At 43.4% G+C, this 16133-nt stretch overlaps 1 long non-coding RNA gene across 3 annotated transcripts in view; it reads right to left on the reverse strand.

The window, feature by feature from the left end:
* Positions 1-16133, reverse strand: part of LOC115075796 — a 50116-nt gene that overhangs the window by 13875 nt on the left and 20108 nt on the right. For all 3 annotated transcript variants that reach the window (XR_003852609.1, XR_003852610.1, XR_003852608.1), the window contains exons 2-3: positions 13370-13428; positions 7349-7465 (exon numbers count right to left, since the gene is read on the reverse strand). This is a non-coding gene — a long non-coding RNA (uncharacterized LOC115075796). The remainder of the gene's footprint in view (positions 1-7348; positions 7466-13369; positions 13429-16133) is intronic.

The raw sequence follows: 16133 nt of genomic DNA on the forward strand, positions 1-16133 counted from the left end.
GGCCGTTTGGTCTTCTTCTGCCGTCATTTCTATGTTTCTATGACAGCATGAGAAGCTCCTGGGAGCAGAAGGAGGGAGACCAGTTCTGGTCATTGCACAATGTTAACATCTAGAGGCTGGATTTAGAGCCCCCAATCACAGGATATTAAAGAGTATGAGGCCTTTGGACCATGGCCAAGATTGGCTGCCAAACCAGCTAGGCCTCTGCCAAAAGCAGGCAGTCGCACTCACGCAAGGACAAGGACCAGGCTTCACCTGTACCACCCTCTTCCCCCACAGGTTGAACCCTTGGGTTCTAAGGTCAGCAGGAGTTAGGAAACATCCCAGAGGACATAGTCGGGCAGCATCAGTAAGCAGGCCAAGGTCAGGGCAGGTAGCGAGCAACTATGTCAGTATGCAGGCAGAGGTCAGGCAAGATTCAGAATCCAGGCCAGGGTCCAAGAGGCAGAGGCAAGGGCTGGAAGAGACATGGCATGAAGAGTCACAGCCCAAACAGGTAAGACAAGGACTGAAACAGACAAGGCACAGACAGACAAGCCAAGGTCTGAAACAGTACCTGAATGTAATCTGCTCTGAAGTGCTATAAAGCAGAATATTAAAAAAAAAAATAATGGAGAGGCAAGGAGCAGGACTGGAACAAGACCAGGCCCATAATATACACTATACTGCAGGCAAGGCACAGACAGACAAGCCAAGGTCTGAAACAGTACCTGAGGCAAGGAGCAGGACTGGAACAAGACCAGGCCCACAATACACTACACTGCAGGCAAGGCACAGCTGTTGCTGCAGCACTGGTTGGTGGAACTGAGCTTCCTTATATACCAGAGTTGGGATGACATCATCCGTCAGCGCCCACAGTAAATGCTGGATGCATGGGGAAAATGCAGCTCATCTACTTAGCAAAAAAAAAAAAAATCAGTTTTATAATCTTTGACTCATATTTCATATTTATTTATATAAAAATCCACCACGAATGCTAATATTGTGTAATACAGTCACGATACTTCAGACTGGTATATAAGTTGAAAGTCTTATTTATTCACAAATCGGCAACTCCAATGTTATACAGCGCAATTTTTCATGCACACGGGGTCCCCCGACACGGTCCCGTGTTTCGCCAGCGGCTGCGTCGGGAGGGATGCCCACAAATTCAAAGAGGAAAATCTAAAAATCAACAAAAGGACTGTATAAGAAATAGTAATGGTACAGAGTCAATACAGGTAGATGCACACATACATTTTACCTTTAGATGGATTTCTTAAGTTCCAGGCATGGAGTGCGTTCGAGCGAGGTTCAAGGACAGCTTAAAAGCTGTCAAAACTCGCGCCAACCAGATTTCAAAGACCAATCAGAAAAGAGAAAGAGCCAACCTATCGCAGCTGAGGTGGTATCAGCTGCAGCCTATCAAGATTATGTAAAATGAAACCATTCGATTTCTTTATTAAGGCCCTTGGGAATCACACAGTCTAACCGGTGTATCCACCTTTGTTCACAACGCGTCAGTAAAAGATCAAAATCACCACCACGTAATGGAGGTGTCACAATTTCTAAAACAAAAAAGAATAAATCAGAAATTGTGTGTGAGCGTGATAACCAATGATCCACTAGGGGGGCCAAGTTACGGGAATGTTTAATATTCGATCTATGTTCGATCACTCGGGTACGTATCTGTCTTGTGGTTTTTCCTACGTATAGCATATCACAAGGGCAGCGGATAATGTAAACCACGCCTATGGAGGCACAGTCCGAATCTTGACGTAGAGTATAACGTCTTGAGGAAAGGGGTTCGATGAAATCAGAAAGAGTAGTTGTGTGTTTGCAAACTGAGCAGTTTCCACAGGGTCTGTGAGTACCAATCTGTGTGGCAATAGAACGATTAGATAGGAAGTCTGAGTTAGTCAGAATATCACGAAAATTTTTTCCTCTACGATACGTAAACCTTAAAGAGCTATGAAACAGAGTAGAGAGTGCTAAGGAAGACCAGTGTTTTCTAAGAATGCAGGATATCGCGTGGCTCGATGGTGAGAACGGCAAAATGCAATTTAAAGAGGAACTATCATCCTTACGAGACGGTAAAAATAACCAATCCCTGTTGACATATAAGGCTCTTTTATAGGCAGCTCTAAGAACTTTGTAAGGGTACCCTCTCAGCCTAAACCGGGAGAGCATCTCCTTAGCTTTTTGAACGTAGTCAGACGTAGAGGAACACAATCTACGTAACCTCAGGAACTGTCCGGTCGGGATGTTGGTTTTTAAGTGTTTGGGGTGACAGCTGTCAAACTTAAGGATTGTATTACGGTCGGTATCCTTGCGAAAAATAGTGGTGGAAAAACTGGAACCGGTATTTAGTATTAGCACATCCAAAAAGGGTATTTGCGAATAATGTAAACAAAAACTAAACTGCATATGGTGATTACATTGGTTTAACCAATCAAAAAATAAATAAAACTGTATTTCAGTTCCCATCCAAATCAGTAAAATGTCGTCAATATAACGATACCAGGAGTGCACAAAATGCCACCAATGTGAAGGGTATATATATGTGTCCTCAAATTGAGCGACAAATAAACATGCTAAACTGGGTGCCATGGTGGCACCCATTGCTGTCCCTTTGATCTGCTGAAAAAAAGAAGACTCAAAACGAAAATAGTTTTTTGTAAGTGCCAAAGTAGTCAATTGCATTAGAAATGAAGTGGGGACCCTAGATGGTTCTGTACGGGAATCCAAAGTATTTTCAATTATTGTGAGAGCTTCAGATTGAGGGATATTCGAATAAAGAGAAACAATATCTAAAGTGATAAGTAAAAAAGGTTCAGAGGGAAAATCTGTATTTTCTAATAAGGTAATGAGATGGGAGGAGTCACGTACATATGATTTAATCCGTGGGACAAAAGGTCTTAAAAAAATGTCCACGAATTGTGAAAGGGGCTCCAAAACCGAGCCTATCCCTGATACTATCGGACGCCCCGGTGGGTTCTCGAGGGATTTGTGGATTTTCGGAAGTATATAGAACACTGGTACAACAGGGTTTGGGGTGGTGAGGTAATTAGCTTCCCGGCTGGTGATATAACGATGAGCGACAGCGTCCTGTATAATCGAAGCTATTTCTAACTTTAATACTTCTGTCGGATCTCAGCTGCGATAGGTTGGCTCTTTCTCTTTTCTGATTGGTCTTTGAAATCTGGTTGGCGCGAGTTTTGACAGCTTTTAAGCTGTCCTTGAACCTCGCTCGAACGCACTCCATGCCTGGAACTTAAGAAATCCGTCTAAAGGTAAAGTGTATGTGTGCATCTACCTGTATTGACTCTGTACCATTACTATTTCTTATACAGTCCTTTTGTTAATTTTTAGATTTTCCTCTTTGAATTTGTGGGCATCCCTCCCGACGCAGCCGCTGGCGAAACACGGGACCGTGTCGGGGGACCCCGTGTGCATGAAAAATTGCGCTGTATAACATTGGAGTTGCCGATTTGTGAATAAATAAGACTTTCAACTTATATACCAGTCTGAAGTATCGTGACTGTATTACACAATATTAGCATTCGTGGTGGATTTTTACATAACTATTTTGAATGCTATCCATATGCTCGGTTTGCTTGTGGTATATTTATTTATATACCATCATTCTGAATTAACAATCATGGCGGTTTACAATAAAAACAATGGCTAAAAACATAAAATCAATCGCATTCAAAAACCAAATAAATCAGTCAAGTTTCAAAACAGTATTCGATCATTATTACAAGATAATACGTTTAAAAAAAAGTGTTACACCATCAGTTATTTCTAAGACCCAGCATTTCATATTTGTCTCAGTCAGCATATGCTATGCTGAATAACCATGTTTTTAGATCTTTTTTAAACTGCTTACTATCTTTCTGAGTGTGCAGGTCAGCCGGCATTGTGTTCCACAGTTTTGGGCCAGCGATTGAAAATGCTCTCTCTCTCACTTTGCTTAAATATGTGCAGTGCAGCGATGGGACTTGAAGTAGGCCTTTACTGGCAGATCTCAGGTTTCTGGACGTATAGGTGAAAGGAGGCATTTAGCCATTCTATGTTATTAATCTTATTGTAAGTACTTTGTATTGTGTTCTAAATTTAACTGGTAACCAGTGTAGTGATTTCAACACCGGTGTTATATGATCATATTTCCTATTACCTGATAATATTCTTGCTGTTGTATTCTGTAAAGTAACTGTAATGGATGAGTTGTATTACCTGGCAAACCCAAGAATATAGCATTACAATAATCAAATTCAGTAAAAATAAGGGTTTGAAATACTGTTCTAAAATGGACGAGATTAACTATGACCTGGGATTTCTTGAATCAAGATTCCAACCAAGTCATATGACATTGTTGACTTCACCATCTCCATAAACAACACCGGCAGCTGCTTATTACCACTATACACGCATACAGCCGATTTTTTATTTTACAGCTGCATTCCTGCATACTCTCCCAGATCGAGAAATATTTTTATACCTGCGAAGCACTGTCTGAAGGACACTGTATGGTTTGAAGGCAGCTGGCACGGAAGATAATAAACAAAATAAAACTACAAGACTGAAAATATAATTAGGGTTAATAGGGACTAGCTTCAATGCTACAGGGGTGATATATACGTGTCTTATAAAAAAAAAAGGTAAACATCCAAGCTCAAAAAACACTTCATAAAAATCTGAAGAATATCTGAATAAATAATGCTCCCAGCATGTTCTTCATGCTCTATTCATATTGTATCTTACATTGTTGCTGGAGAGTGGAATTCATTTTTCGGAGCCATACAAAAAACAGGAGAGTTGAATAGCTTTCCATAATGCAGCAAGCAGCATACAGGAGCTTTCAAACAAGGTTGTGTCTTTCAGACAGGGCTTCAGAAGCATAAAAATATTTCCATAGGTGGGAGAATATACAGGAATGCAACTGTAAAATAAAATACAGTACAGGGGGTGCAGAAGAACTAACACACATATACAACAGACCCGATTATTCTAGAGCTCAGTTTAAGTTTTGATTGCTGTTTTTTTTAAATTTAAAAACCTTTTAGATCCAAAAGAGAAGAACCAGAACATATCCAGATACTCCTCCCCTTTGGACTGTAACTATCACAATGTGAAAATGAGTCCATCGCTATTTATTATTGGTTAAGATGTTAGGTAAATAAAAAGAATGGAATGTATTAGCTGTAGGTTATATCTGTTTCCCAACCTTTTTGAAGTCCAAGGCACAATTACATTAACAAAAATGCTGTGAGCAAGAACAAGGAGCAGGCAGTGCAGAAGAGCCATATGGCCAAAGGAAGAGCTAGGGAAGCACTGAAAGTCCCACCAGTGTCTCTTCCAAATCTTAAAACGGAGGGGAGAGGGAAGAAAGCCACCCATGAACCTGTCATAATGGACCAGCTCTCTTTGTATTCAAGTGCAGGAGAAGGGAGAAGTTGATGTGCCAGCGGCAAACTGGCTCGGTTACCTTGGCTGCCACATGCAGCTGCCAGAGCTCCTCCACTGCTGCTGCTACTCCCTCCCAGCACAGAAAGAGTCACTTCCAGTGCTCCGTGCACGCTCTCCGCCCCCCCCCCCCCTCCCCCATCTCACTCAGCCTGGGGATAGGACAAAGGCTGGAAGGATCAAAGATGGAGCATAATGTGTGTGCAGTACAAAGCAGGTCTCGGCTATCTGCGCCCTGTGTGCTGCCCATTTAATTACAACATTCCACGGCTCATAAGAACAGCCATACTGGGTCAGCCCAAAGGTCCATCAAGCCCAGTATCCTGTTCCCAACAGTGGCCAATCCAGGTCACAAGTACCTGACGGAGTTTGATTGATCACATGCTGATCCCACAATTACCAGACAGTAGATACCGTAGATCCCATGCTGCTTACGTGCAGGGATAAGTAGTCACCTTTTCTAAGTCTTGTTTATGGATTTCTTCTCCAATAACTTGTCCAAACCTTTTTTTTTTTTTTTAATCCAGCTATGCATGCTAGAAAGAAAAAAGCTGCATGATTGCACATGTCCTCAGAAAGTTCCTTCTACAAGTTTAAGAACCACTGCTGCGTTTCTTATTGCTGCAAGACACAGAGGACAGCCTGGGTGCTGGCTTGGGACTGAGCATCAGGCAGTGGTGACTTTTCTGCGGCACACCTGGTCAGGTCTGAAGGCACACCAGTGTGCCGTGGTTGTGAAAGATATTACCACTGGTTATCAGTTTTTATAGCAGGAATATGTGCTACCAGTTGTGGGATTATATAGAAAGAATGCATTCTTGGCTTGGGTTATACAACAGACACTTGTGTCATTGCCCTTTGGATTATACAACCCAGACATGCATTATTCTGTGCTCAGAATGGGGCGGATACGCGCGTAACCGCTCCTGCACGTGCCGAGCCTATTTTGCATAGGCCCAGCGACGCACGCAAAGGCCCGGGATGCGTGTATGTCCCGGGGCTTTGTGAAAGGGGCGGGGGTGGGGGCGTGACCGAGCCCTCCGGCACAGCAGCCGTGCCAGGGGATTGCGTGCTGGCAGCCCGCTGGCGTGCGCAAGTTTGGCAGGCATAATTTACAAAATAAAGGTGGCCACTCCGATTTCGGAGTGGCCTTAGATTTTGGAGCGGCCTCAGAGCAGCCTCGGAGCGGCCTCGGAGGGAACGGGGAAAGCCATCGGGGCTCCCCTAGGGCTCGGCACACGCAAGGTGCACTAGTGTGCACCCCCTTGCGCGCGCCGACCCCGGATTTTATAGCATGCGCACGGCTGCTCACGCATGCTATAAAATCGGGCGTACATTTGTGCACGCCAGGAAGCGCGCACAAATGTAGGCCGCGCGCGTAGGTTTAAAAATCCAGCCCAATGTGAATAATTCTGGTGAAAGTAAATAGCTATTGAACCTCTCCTTGCACTGAAATTGGCAGTGAAACTATGGCCAATACTGCAAGTGTAAGCAATTAGACACGACAACGTGGAGGCTGTACTATAATAACCTGAAGCCCAAGACGGCATTAGAGAGCTAATATCTGTTGTATGAGCATGCAAAGGCAATAAACAGCTGTCAGGATTGTTTATAGAGATGGTTAAATCATGGGTGACTTGGTTGGGATCTGGACCCAAGATGCCCCAAATCACAATCTAGTCCACCGAGTCAAAGGCCCAAGTCCTTAGTAAAATAAAAATAAAAAAAGGGATTATAAAGTCTTGCTGTGTCTGTTTTTTGTTAAGTAGGTGACCTGCCTCTTCCAAATGGCATAGGAGTAACCACACTAAGCAGAGCCAGAGAGTAAGACAGACAGACAGACATAGCACCACTACCACTGCTGAGGGATGTGCTCACAGGTCTTCTTGCTTTAGTTTACCTTTTTAGGATTTTATGGGCTCTGTTTGCACATCCTTATTGTGAGGCTTGCCTTGCATACCCGGTTTAGTTCTGCAAGCTGCATTTTTATGATTCAGTCAGAAGCTTCTACAGGATCCTGGAACAAAATAATAAAATATTCATCTTGTTTCTCAGGCTGCACACTTCGACAATCAATTACCCAATAAAAATGATGCTTTTTCAATTTTGTAATTTTAATATAAAGTAGTGAGGCTGCCGTATTAGTCCACTTGAATGTGCACAAATAAAGGTCAATAAACGGGGAAAAATATAAGGTGATGTCTTTTTATTGGACTAATTTAATACGTTCTGGACTGGCTTTCAGGAGCTACACTCCATCAGGACCTGCTCATTTTGCTTTGACCTAATCAAGAAATCTATTGTTAGTCCATGAAAAAGGTATCACCTTGGGGTTTTTGCTTATTGACTTCTATTTCTGCAGAATTGTAATATAAATTGAATAAACCGTATGCACGGCGACACTGTATTAGTGGCTTACTGCTTCCTGAGCATGCTTTGTTTTATTTATATATATATATATATATATATATATATATATATATATATACATACACACACATATACTGTATATGAGAAAGTACTTCCATTCTGTAAAGCAGGGACATGGTGGCAATTAATTTTTGGTCACGTGTTATTTTGACTCTTGCTTTGAATAACTGGATGCAATTTACACATACATACTGCCAGCAGCTTCCCTAAAAAAAAAAAATAATAATAAAAATAATAAAATGTAAGCCCCTTCTTCAACCATTCTTCCGTCTTTCCTCTTTGTCAAAAACATTTTTTTTTTTGTAATCTGCTTAGAATGATTTGTTATAGGCGGAATATAAATATTTTCCATAAATAAATAATAAATGCACTTAAAATATCCTTGAGGATGATGGTTGTTTAAAAATAAATGTTTATTTTGCTGAGAGTAGACGGCTATTTTTGCAGACAGCCAGATTGTTGTTTTTTTTTAATGCACAAGCGGCTTTGTATCTATCTTTGGCTTTTCATTACAAAAAGTATGGACCATATATAGAAGAGGACATCCTCAATAATTAAGCCTCAGCTTGACCTCCTGATATTGTCCACCTACACCCATTTTGTTATGCACTACTTCGGGGGGAAAAGCAATCTGAATATTTAATCTGAAATGAACAGATAGATATGAGCCTACGATTGCATAATTACAAGAAACCATACCTGAAGCAGAAGTCAAATGTGGCATGGATATGCAAAGCAATATAGCAGAATCACGCAGACTCTGCTACGGCATTGTAAATGAACGTATGTTGGTTGTTAGTATTTAAATAGGTCGTATTCGTCTGTACCTTTCATAACCAATTATATGCCCACAGGAAAAAAAAATACTGGATTGATGCATGCACAATCCAAGCCTTTTGCTGAATGGCGGATATTATTGTTAGCTTCCATCCGGGAATCATTTAGCAGTTCTGTGCATCATAATGGCGAATGCAGGGCACATGGCGAGAGGGACAGGAGCATGCAGGGCAGAATGGAAGAGAGGGGGGGGGGAGGAATCCAAGGTGGCAGGAAAGTGGGGGTTACAGGGTAGGAGGAAGAGAGGGAGAATGGAAGGCAGAAGGGATAGAGAGAGAGAGAGATGGGCAATGCGGTGCCCAGTGGGAGAGAGAAAAGGAGATGAGTGGGGGGAGAAACATCGAGCTGAGGGAGGAGAGAGACAGGTGGCAGGGAGCGAGGGATATGGAGTGGGAGAAAGGGACACAGGGCAGAGGCTAGCAAGAGGGTGACATGGGGGAGGGGAGAAAAAGAAAAGGGGGGGATGCAGACACATCTTTGGAAGGGAGACCCTCCTTACTCCACTGCTAGGAGCAACTCAGAGGTAAATCTGGCACAACTAGGAAACAACTGGGATTTTCTAGTGCGGGCCCAAGAGCCGTTGCTTCAAAAACCTCCTCTCTTTAAAATCTATTTATTTAGATATTTTTTCATAAAGTTTTGCTTTGGCTCCAAGCAGTTGCTTTATGCTCCACCAAGCGGATGATGCCCAAGGCGGAAAGTCTTCCTCAAATGTTGAGGTTTCTTTCCGAGAAGACACTGGCGGTGATTAATAATCTTCGCTTTTTCCTCCCTCAGACAGTGGAGTGTATGCAGAGCAAAAGGACTGAGGGGGGAAAAAAAAACCCACCTTATAATAAGCAGCAATTTGTTTTATAAACATTACAGTAAGTCAATGATTGCGGAGGAAATGTCAGAGTAAATAGTGTTTGCATAGTATCCAATGTGGAATTCGTGATTTTTTTTTTCCTTCTGGAGTTTGCAGAGGAAAATCCAGCCCATAAAGCAATAGCGCACTGTTGATTCGCATGTCCCCCCCTTCTGCCATAGCTTTCTCATAATAGAGATTTCAGACGGCTTCTTCACTCCTCCTGCTTCACAGCTAGAATCAATTATCGGAGCCACAAGAAGCGTCAAAAACTAATAAGCTTTGTTCAGGTTTACAGTAGCTTTTGCGTCACTGTTTCCAGTTCCTCTCACCCAGAAGCAAATGACAGACTTAGGAAAGAGAAATATAGTTAATTGATATTACTGGGTATAAACATGTCCCCAAATACGATTTATCTGTTGCAAAAAAAAAAACAAACCCAAAAACCAGGCACGCCAAGGTTGTGTTAATATTTGCATTCAGAAAAGCCCAAATCCTTTCAGCCGATCTAGAACCACAGGAAGGTACTTTCACCCTTTTCTTTTTAAATGATGCACCTGTTTCCTTCTCCACTTTTGGGTTTCGGCTCAGTTGGAACAGAGGCTGGGATCCTGGCACCATGAGCCTTCATTCTCAGTTACCCTTGGGGATTTTTACCTCCTTTTTTTTTTATTTTTTTTATAATCTTTCCCAATGCACCTAGCTCAGTCTCTACAGTCCTCAGCTGGGGACCATGCACAAGGACTGGGACCCCTGCCCTCCCCCCTGGAAGCTGTGAACGCTGCCTCTGCAGGATCCCCAGCAGAAAATCAGCAGCTGCAGAGTTCAAGGCAACTGCAGGCCTTGCAACAGGGTGAGACAGAGCAGCAAGGTCCCTGCAGGCAAGACGGCAGCATAATGGTGAGGGGGAGGCTGAGGCAACCCTGTGCAGGCAGTCTCTCCTCAATTCACTGCCTGTTGCAGTAGCTGCCTGGATTTTGATCCCTGGGAGTCAGAGGCAATTTCCTTAAAAAACTGATGCAATAAGATATGACACCATTCACTGACATGGTGTCACTTCCAGTAACGGAAAGTTCTCTCTCAAATCTGTGGTGGTTAAATTACTTACTGGACAGGTAGGGTGTATTGCTAGCATGAATAAAGATTGAGGACTTTTTCAATCGGAGAATCCTCTCGCTTTTAAATGGCTGCAATGTTGTGCTGGAGAAAATCCGGATGTGGATCCTTGGGCTGACCGGCCCGAGGGAACAGTCGGTAGGCAGAACTCCCACTGGGCAATAGGATCTTCACCTGGAAACCCGAGACTCCTCCAGAGGAGCTGTGGGAGCCCGGGTTGCTAGGACTTAGGAGACTTCGCCCTGGAAGCCCGAGGTCCCCCCAGGAGGAGCCCGTAGGGACCCGGACCGCTGGGACTTAGGCGAGAACGAAGAAACCCAGGAGTGGAATCCGGACTGGAGTCTGGGCAGGCAGCGAGCGAGCAGAAGTCGGGGTCACGAACCGAGGTCAGGGCAGGCTGAAGATAAGCAGGGTCAAAACTACGAACCGGAGTCAAGGCAGGTAACAGGCAAGCGGAGTCAGGCAAACTGTGGTCAAGGCAGGTAGCAGGCAGGCGGAGTCAGGCAATCCGTGGTCAAGGCAGGTAACAGGCAAGCGGAGTCAGGCAATCCGTGGTCAAGGCAGGTAGCAGGCAAGCGGAGTCAGGCAAAGCGGAGTCAGGCAGGTAACAGGCAATCCAGGAACGCAACTTAGAACTACCGGAAGTAGTGAACTTCGTTGCAAGGCAAAGAAGAGAAGGGACTGCAGGGCTTAAATAGCCCTGCAGCGTCTGACGTCAGAGAAGGGAGGAGCCGGGTTTTCCCGCGCTGGTCCCTTTAAAACCGGAGGTCAGCCGCGCGCGCCTGGGGGCGGGGCTGGCCGTGAGAGCACGCCAGCGGCAGCGTGGGAGCCAGCGCATGGCGCCCGAAGGCCCTGCAGGCCCGCGGAGGATCGGAACGGCTGGAGGAAGCGGCGGCCGGGGTCCTGAGCCCGCGGAACGCGGCAGCTCCCCGGGACCCGGGAAGAAGGTAAGGTCTCGGGCGCCACCGTGACGACCGAGACCGCAACATGCAAAGCATTTGTGCAAATAAAGCCGAGCAGAGTTGACTGCATAGTATGAAACAACTCGACTACAGAACAGACCCTGAAAAGTATGCAAAACTGCTCAGTGATTCCTTTGGGGCTTTTAAAACGGCCGGAAGGACTGTGCATATCTAGTAGTGCTATGATATATGAAATGATTAGCAGCAGAAGACAGACAGAGTGAAGGTGGCATGCCAAGGGCCGCACCTCTTCTGCTGATAATTCCTGCATGAATGTGTTTTTTTGTGACCTACCCTAATATTAATCTGTTTATAGCTTGCGATCAGCGGGGTTGGCATAGAGAGTGACTGTTTTCCCTTTTGCAAGGTAGGGAAGGAGACAGGCATAGTCATGCCTATCTCCGCGCCTTCAGAAAGTCTCATACTATGAACCTGAGCCCTTTCTCTCTGCTTTCCTTAATCCTTCTTTCTTGGTTGGAAACTCCTTTTTGGAGGCAATTTTCAGTGTCTTTGTGCCCTCTGACCTGCAAGCTCATATTCAAAGGGAAAATTCCTTGTGGCAGAAAACATAGGTGCATAGTACACCTGGTAAAATACACGCAAGGATTTCAGAATTAAATCTCTCCGTGTGCTTATCATCCCCCACCTACAGCTACTCCCATTATTGGTGGGGCAACTTTATAAAGGAATTTTTATGTAAAATCTTTTCAAAATTGCCTGCCCCGAGTTGTTTTTTTTTTTAATGGTCTGACCTAGTGTAATTTAATTCATTAAACAGTATGTCCTGGGAATTTTTTTTTTTTTTTACTATCACATTATTCCTGTTATAGATATATAAATATGCCAGTCTTTCAAAACGAAACTGAACACATTTAATTTCACTCAGCAGATTCTGGGTGTTTGGTGTTTGTTAATCCAGACAGATGCTGCTTATTATAGCCATCGGCTGCTCTTTAAATAGGCCTCATGTCTCACCTATGGAGCTATCACACACTTCCCTGAACAGATTCTTCCTTCCCTGCCTATTTAGGACGACTCCTGTTTTAGGCACAGCATAGTCTCAAATTAGTTTTGGAACACAGCAAATGTGTTTACATTCTATCAGATTTCTGTTCCAGGGAAAGACACATATATTTGAAAAATATATTTTACTATACCATATTATCACTTTGAGTTATAGTTTATTACATATTGCATCATATCAGATTGTATGATCTGTTTTATAGAAACCTGTGCAATGAGAGGAGGAATATTTTTATAACCTATTACAGTGTTCCTAACCCTGTCCTGGAGGCACACCTAGCCAGTCAGGTTTTCTGATTTCCACAACAAATATTGATGAGATATATTTGCATAGCCTGTATGCAAATCTCTCATGCATATTAATTTTGGGTATCCTGAATAATCGACTGGTTGGGTGTAGCTCCAGGAGAGGGATGGGAAACACCGGATCATTACATATTATGGCACATAGATAGTAATTTCCTGTATAAATCATAAAATTAAATTTATTTAGTTATTTATTTGTTTGCTTTTGTATACCAACAATTGATCGAGATATCACATCGGTTTACATATAAGTGAATAGGGCAAGGTCTGCCTATTTTACATTGTAACGTGGTAACTTGTCTAACATCTAAAGATGAGTATATATTTGAATGATCTCATTGGCTTGTCACCATCTTCTTGTAGTCCCATCTTAACAGAGATATGAAATCTTACTACTTACTCCTCAGAAGATTAGTTGTCTCCACTCTGGAGTTCAGGTTTTTAATCGTTAGCCAGAATCTAAAAGAAAATGAAAACACAGCCATTTTTTAAAACCCATGTGCTATTTTTAATAGCAATGAAACTGCTCGGGTCATCCTACAAATTTACCTTTTGTGGCTGAAGTAACGTGACCTTTGGCCCTGTGTCTATTAATAACCTATGTGACTGTAGGCCAATCCACACTGCCATGTTTCAACGTCATCCCGTGCTCTGACACTCACTTTGAAATGACCTTCCTCCAAAAACCTCTGTGATGGTACAGCTAGGAACCCAGCGTATATAATGCTGTGAGACACAGTACTACTGAGAATGCACTGGGAGTTTGATCCCACATCCATTGGTGGTGATTCTCAGGCTGGGGAAAGGGCATGGGGCGGACATTAATCATTATGGGATTACTTTTCAGGCTGATTCTTTAATTGTCCAGTGCTCTGCATGTTGTAGTAGGAAGCAATTAAGCATGGATTCATCCAGTCTGATTCGTGTTCATCTTAGAAAACACACAGAGATAGAGATAACAGTGATGGAGTGAATGTTGTACTGAGCAGAACATCAAGGGATGGTACATAGTGATATTTATCTAGATATTCATCTAGATAAATATATCTAGATAATAATAGATAATAGAATTTCGCTCCTTCTGGTTTATAGTTATCGTTTGTTAATGCCTTTGTTCCATGTAAACCGGTTTGATTTGATCTGTATCAGGAAAGTCGGTATATAAAAGCGTTAATAAAAAAATAAATAAAAATAAAAAGGGCTACTAATGGCTTTTGCATACTTTGTGAAATGGGGATGGACAACAGCTCTGTCAAAGAAATAAAATCTCCTCCTGTGATGCAGCTACTGCCAATAAGAATATTGCTTTTGGCTGGTTGCCAGTTTTTGGGTTTTTTTTATTGTATTTTATCTGTTTTACAGAACAGATGTCACAGAATGTGAGACCTTGACTGTGGCGTCGTTGACACAGCCTAGCAACCCAACCCGCTAGCCCCACCCTGACAGCAGCCAAACTTCCTCTGAGTGGGAGACGGTCTTAGGCTTCACCTGTACCAGCCTCCTCCTCCACAGGTTGAGCCCTTGGGGTTCTGAGGCCGGCAGGGCTTAGGTGAGAGTCCAGAGAGGAGCAGGCTGTTAGTCTGGGTCCAGGCAGAGATCAGGGCAGGTGAAGATCAGGCAATGTCGATGTACAGGCGATGGCCAGGGCAGACAGAGATCGGGTGCCATCGGTGTGTAGGCAATGGTCGGGCATAAAAAGAGCAAAGCGGAGGGCAGACAGGAACAGGACTGGAACAAGGCAAGGCGAACAGGATCATGATCAAGTCAGGACAAGCAGCACATACTGCAAGCATGGCAGGGGAGCTGTTGCAAAAGTGCTGGATGGTAGTGCGGAGCTTCGTTATACCGTATATTCATGTAGGATGTGATGTCATCACTCTGCGCTACAGGAAGTCCTGACTGCAGGACCATAAAGGAAGTCCAGAGCTACAGGAACTTCTACCAATGTCCTAGGCTGCTGCTGGGGCTATGTCAGAGCCACTTCAGAGCAAAGGCGAGGGGGTGTTACAACTGACACTAGTATTTCTTTTGGAGGACGATGTAGGCTTAGCAAGGTACCTCTTTATGGTATGTTACTGCATACATGCTTACCCTGAAGCCCTCAGGACGAGTAAATTGAGGTGAGTCATCATGTCACCCAACTGTGCCAGCAATAGCACTCAAACATACAGAACATACTAATTTGCATAAAGCACCCATGAATTTCACAGCCATGGGGCCTTTGGGAGTCTGTGCAAAAGTCCAACTGCCATTTCGCTGCATATAGCAACATTTTACTGCAAAACAGGTGCTTAAATGTCAGTCTGCTTAGTAATTAACTGGTTGAGCCTTGTGCTGTAGTGCATAACATAAAACGACCTGGTTAGATTCGGTCTGAACATCTGGTAGCTGGTGCGATGAGTTCGCAGATGGGATATTTAAGTAGGTGAGTAATAAGTATACTGTTGATAATAGTGTCTTTTTCTTTACTTTACTACTTTTGAGGGCTTCAAAAATTATTTCCATATTACATAAAGGCAGAAATATTAAAACTTATGAAATTGGATCATTAACCTCAGACTCCAACCTCCCCTATTAACAAAATGTCTGGTTTGTTCACTGTGCCCTAAACACACTGTAGTTGAAACTTAATTAGATGTAATGTGAACACATTGAACCAGATTTTGCTTTTCAAAATCCAGTTTATAAGGTGAATCTGAATCCATTTGCTACAGAATTATTCCTCTCAATCCATATAAGAAAGCCAGAGAAATATTAACGGGCAGCTTCAGAGCCAAAACAAAAAAAAAAAGCAAATGGGTTTGCATGGATACCCTTGAAAGTTTACTGAATGTTCTCCTCTGTTTTTGATTTATTACCATAAACTTACTCAAGACATGTCTCATGAAAAGATGGCATCCCTGCTCATAGGAGTCAGTGATTTAATATTTGCCTCTATAAGCTCCATCACTAAAGTGACCATCCAGTAGCATGCTCTAACCAAAGGCCATGAGCATAAACAGGGGAGAGATCAAATATGTGTGTACATTGAGGCTCAGGCTTCCCAGCTGACGCCATCCAACTGTCTATGTACCCTGAGGGTTCATCCCCGGTGCTAGATTTTCCATCAGGCATGTGCAGCTCAGGGCTTCTGCACCATGCACATGGCAAGGCATCCCTCCAAC

Source organism: Rhinatrema bivittatum, chromosome 14 (genome assembly GCF_901001135.1).
Source record: "Rhinatrema bivittatum chromosome 14, aRhiBiv1.1, whole genome shotgun sequence".
NCBI lineage: Eukaryota > Metazoa > Chordata > Amphibia > Gymnophiona > Rhinatrematidae > Rhinatrema > Rhinatrema bivittatum.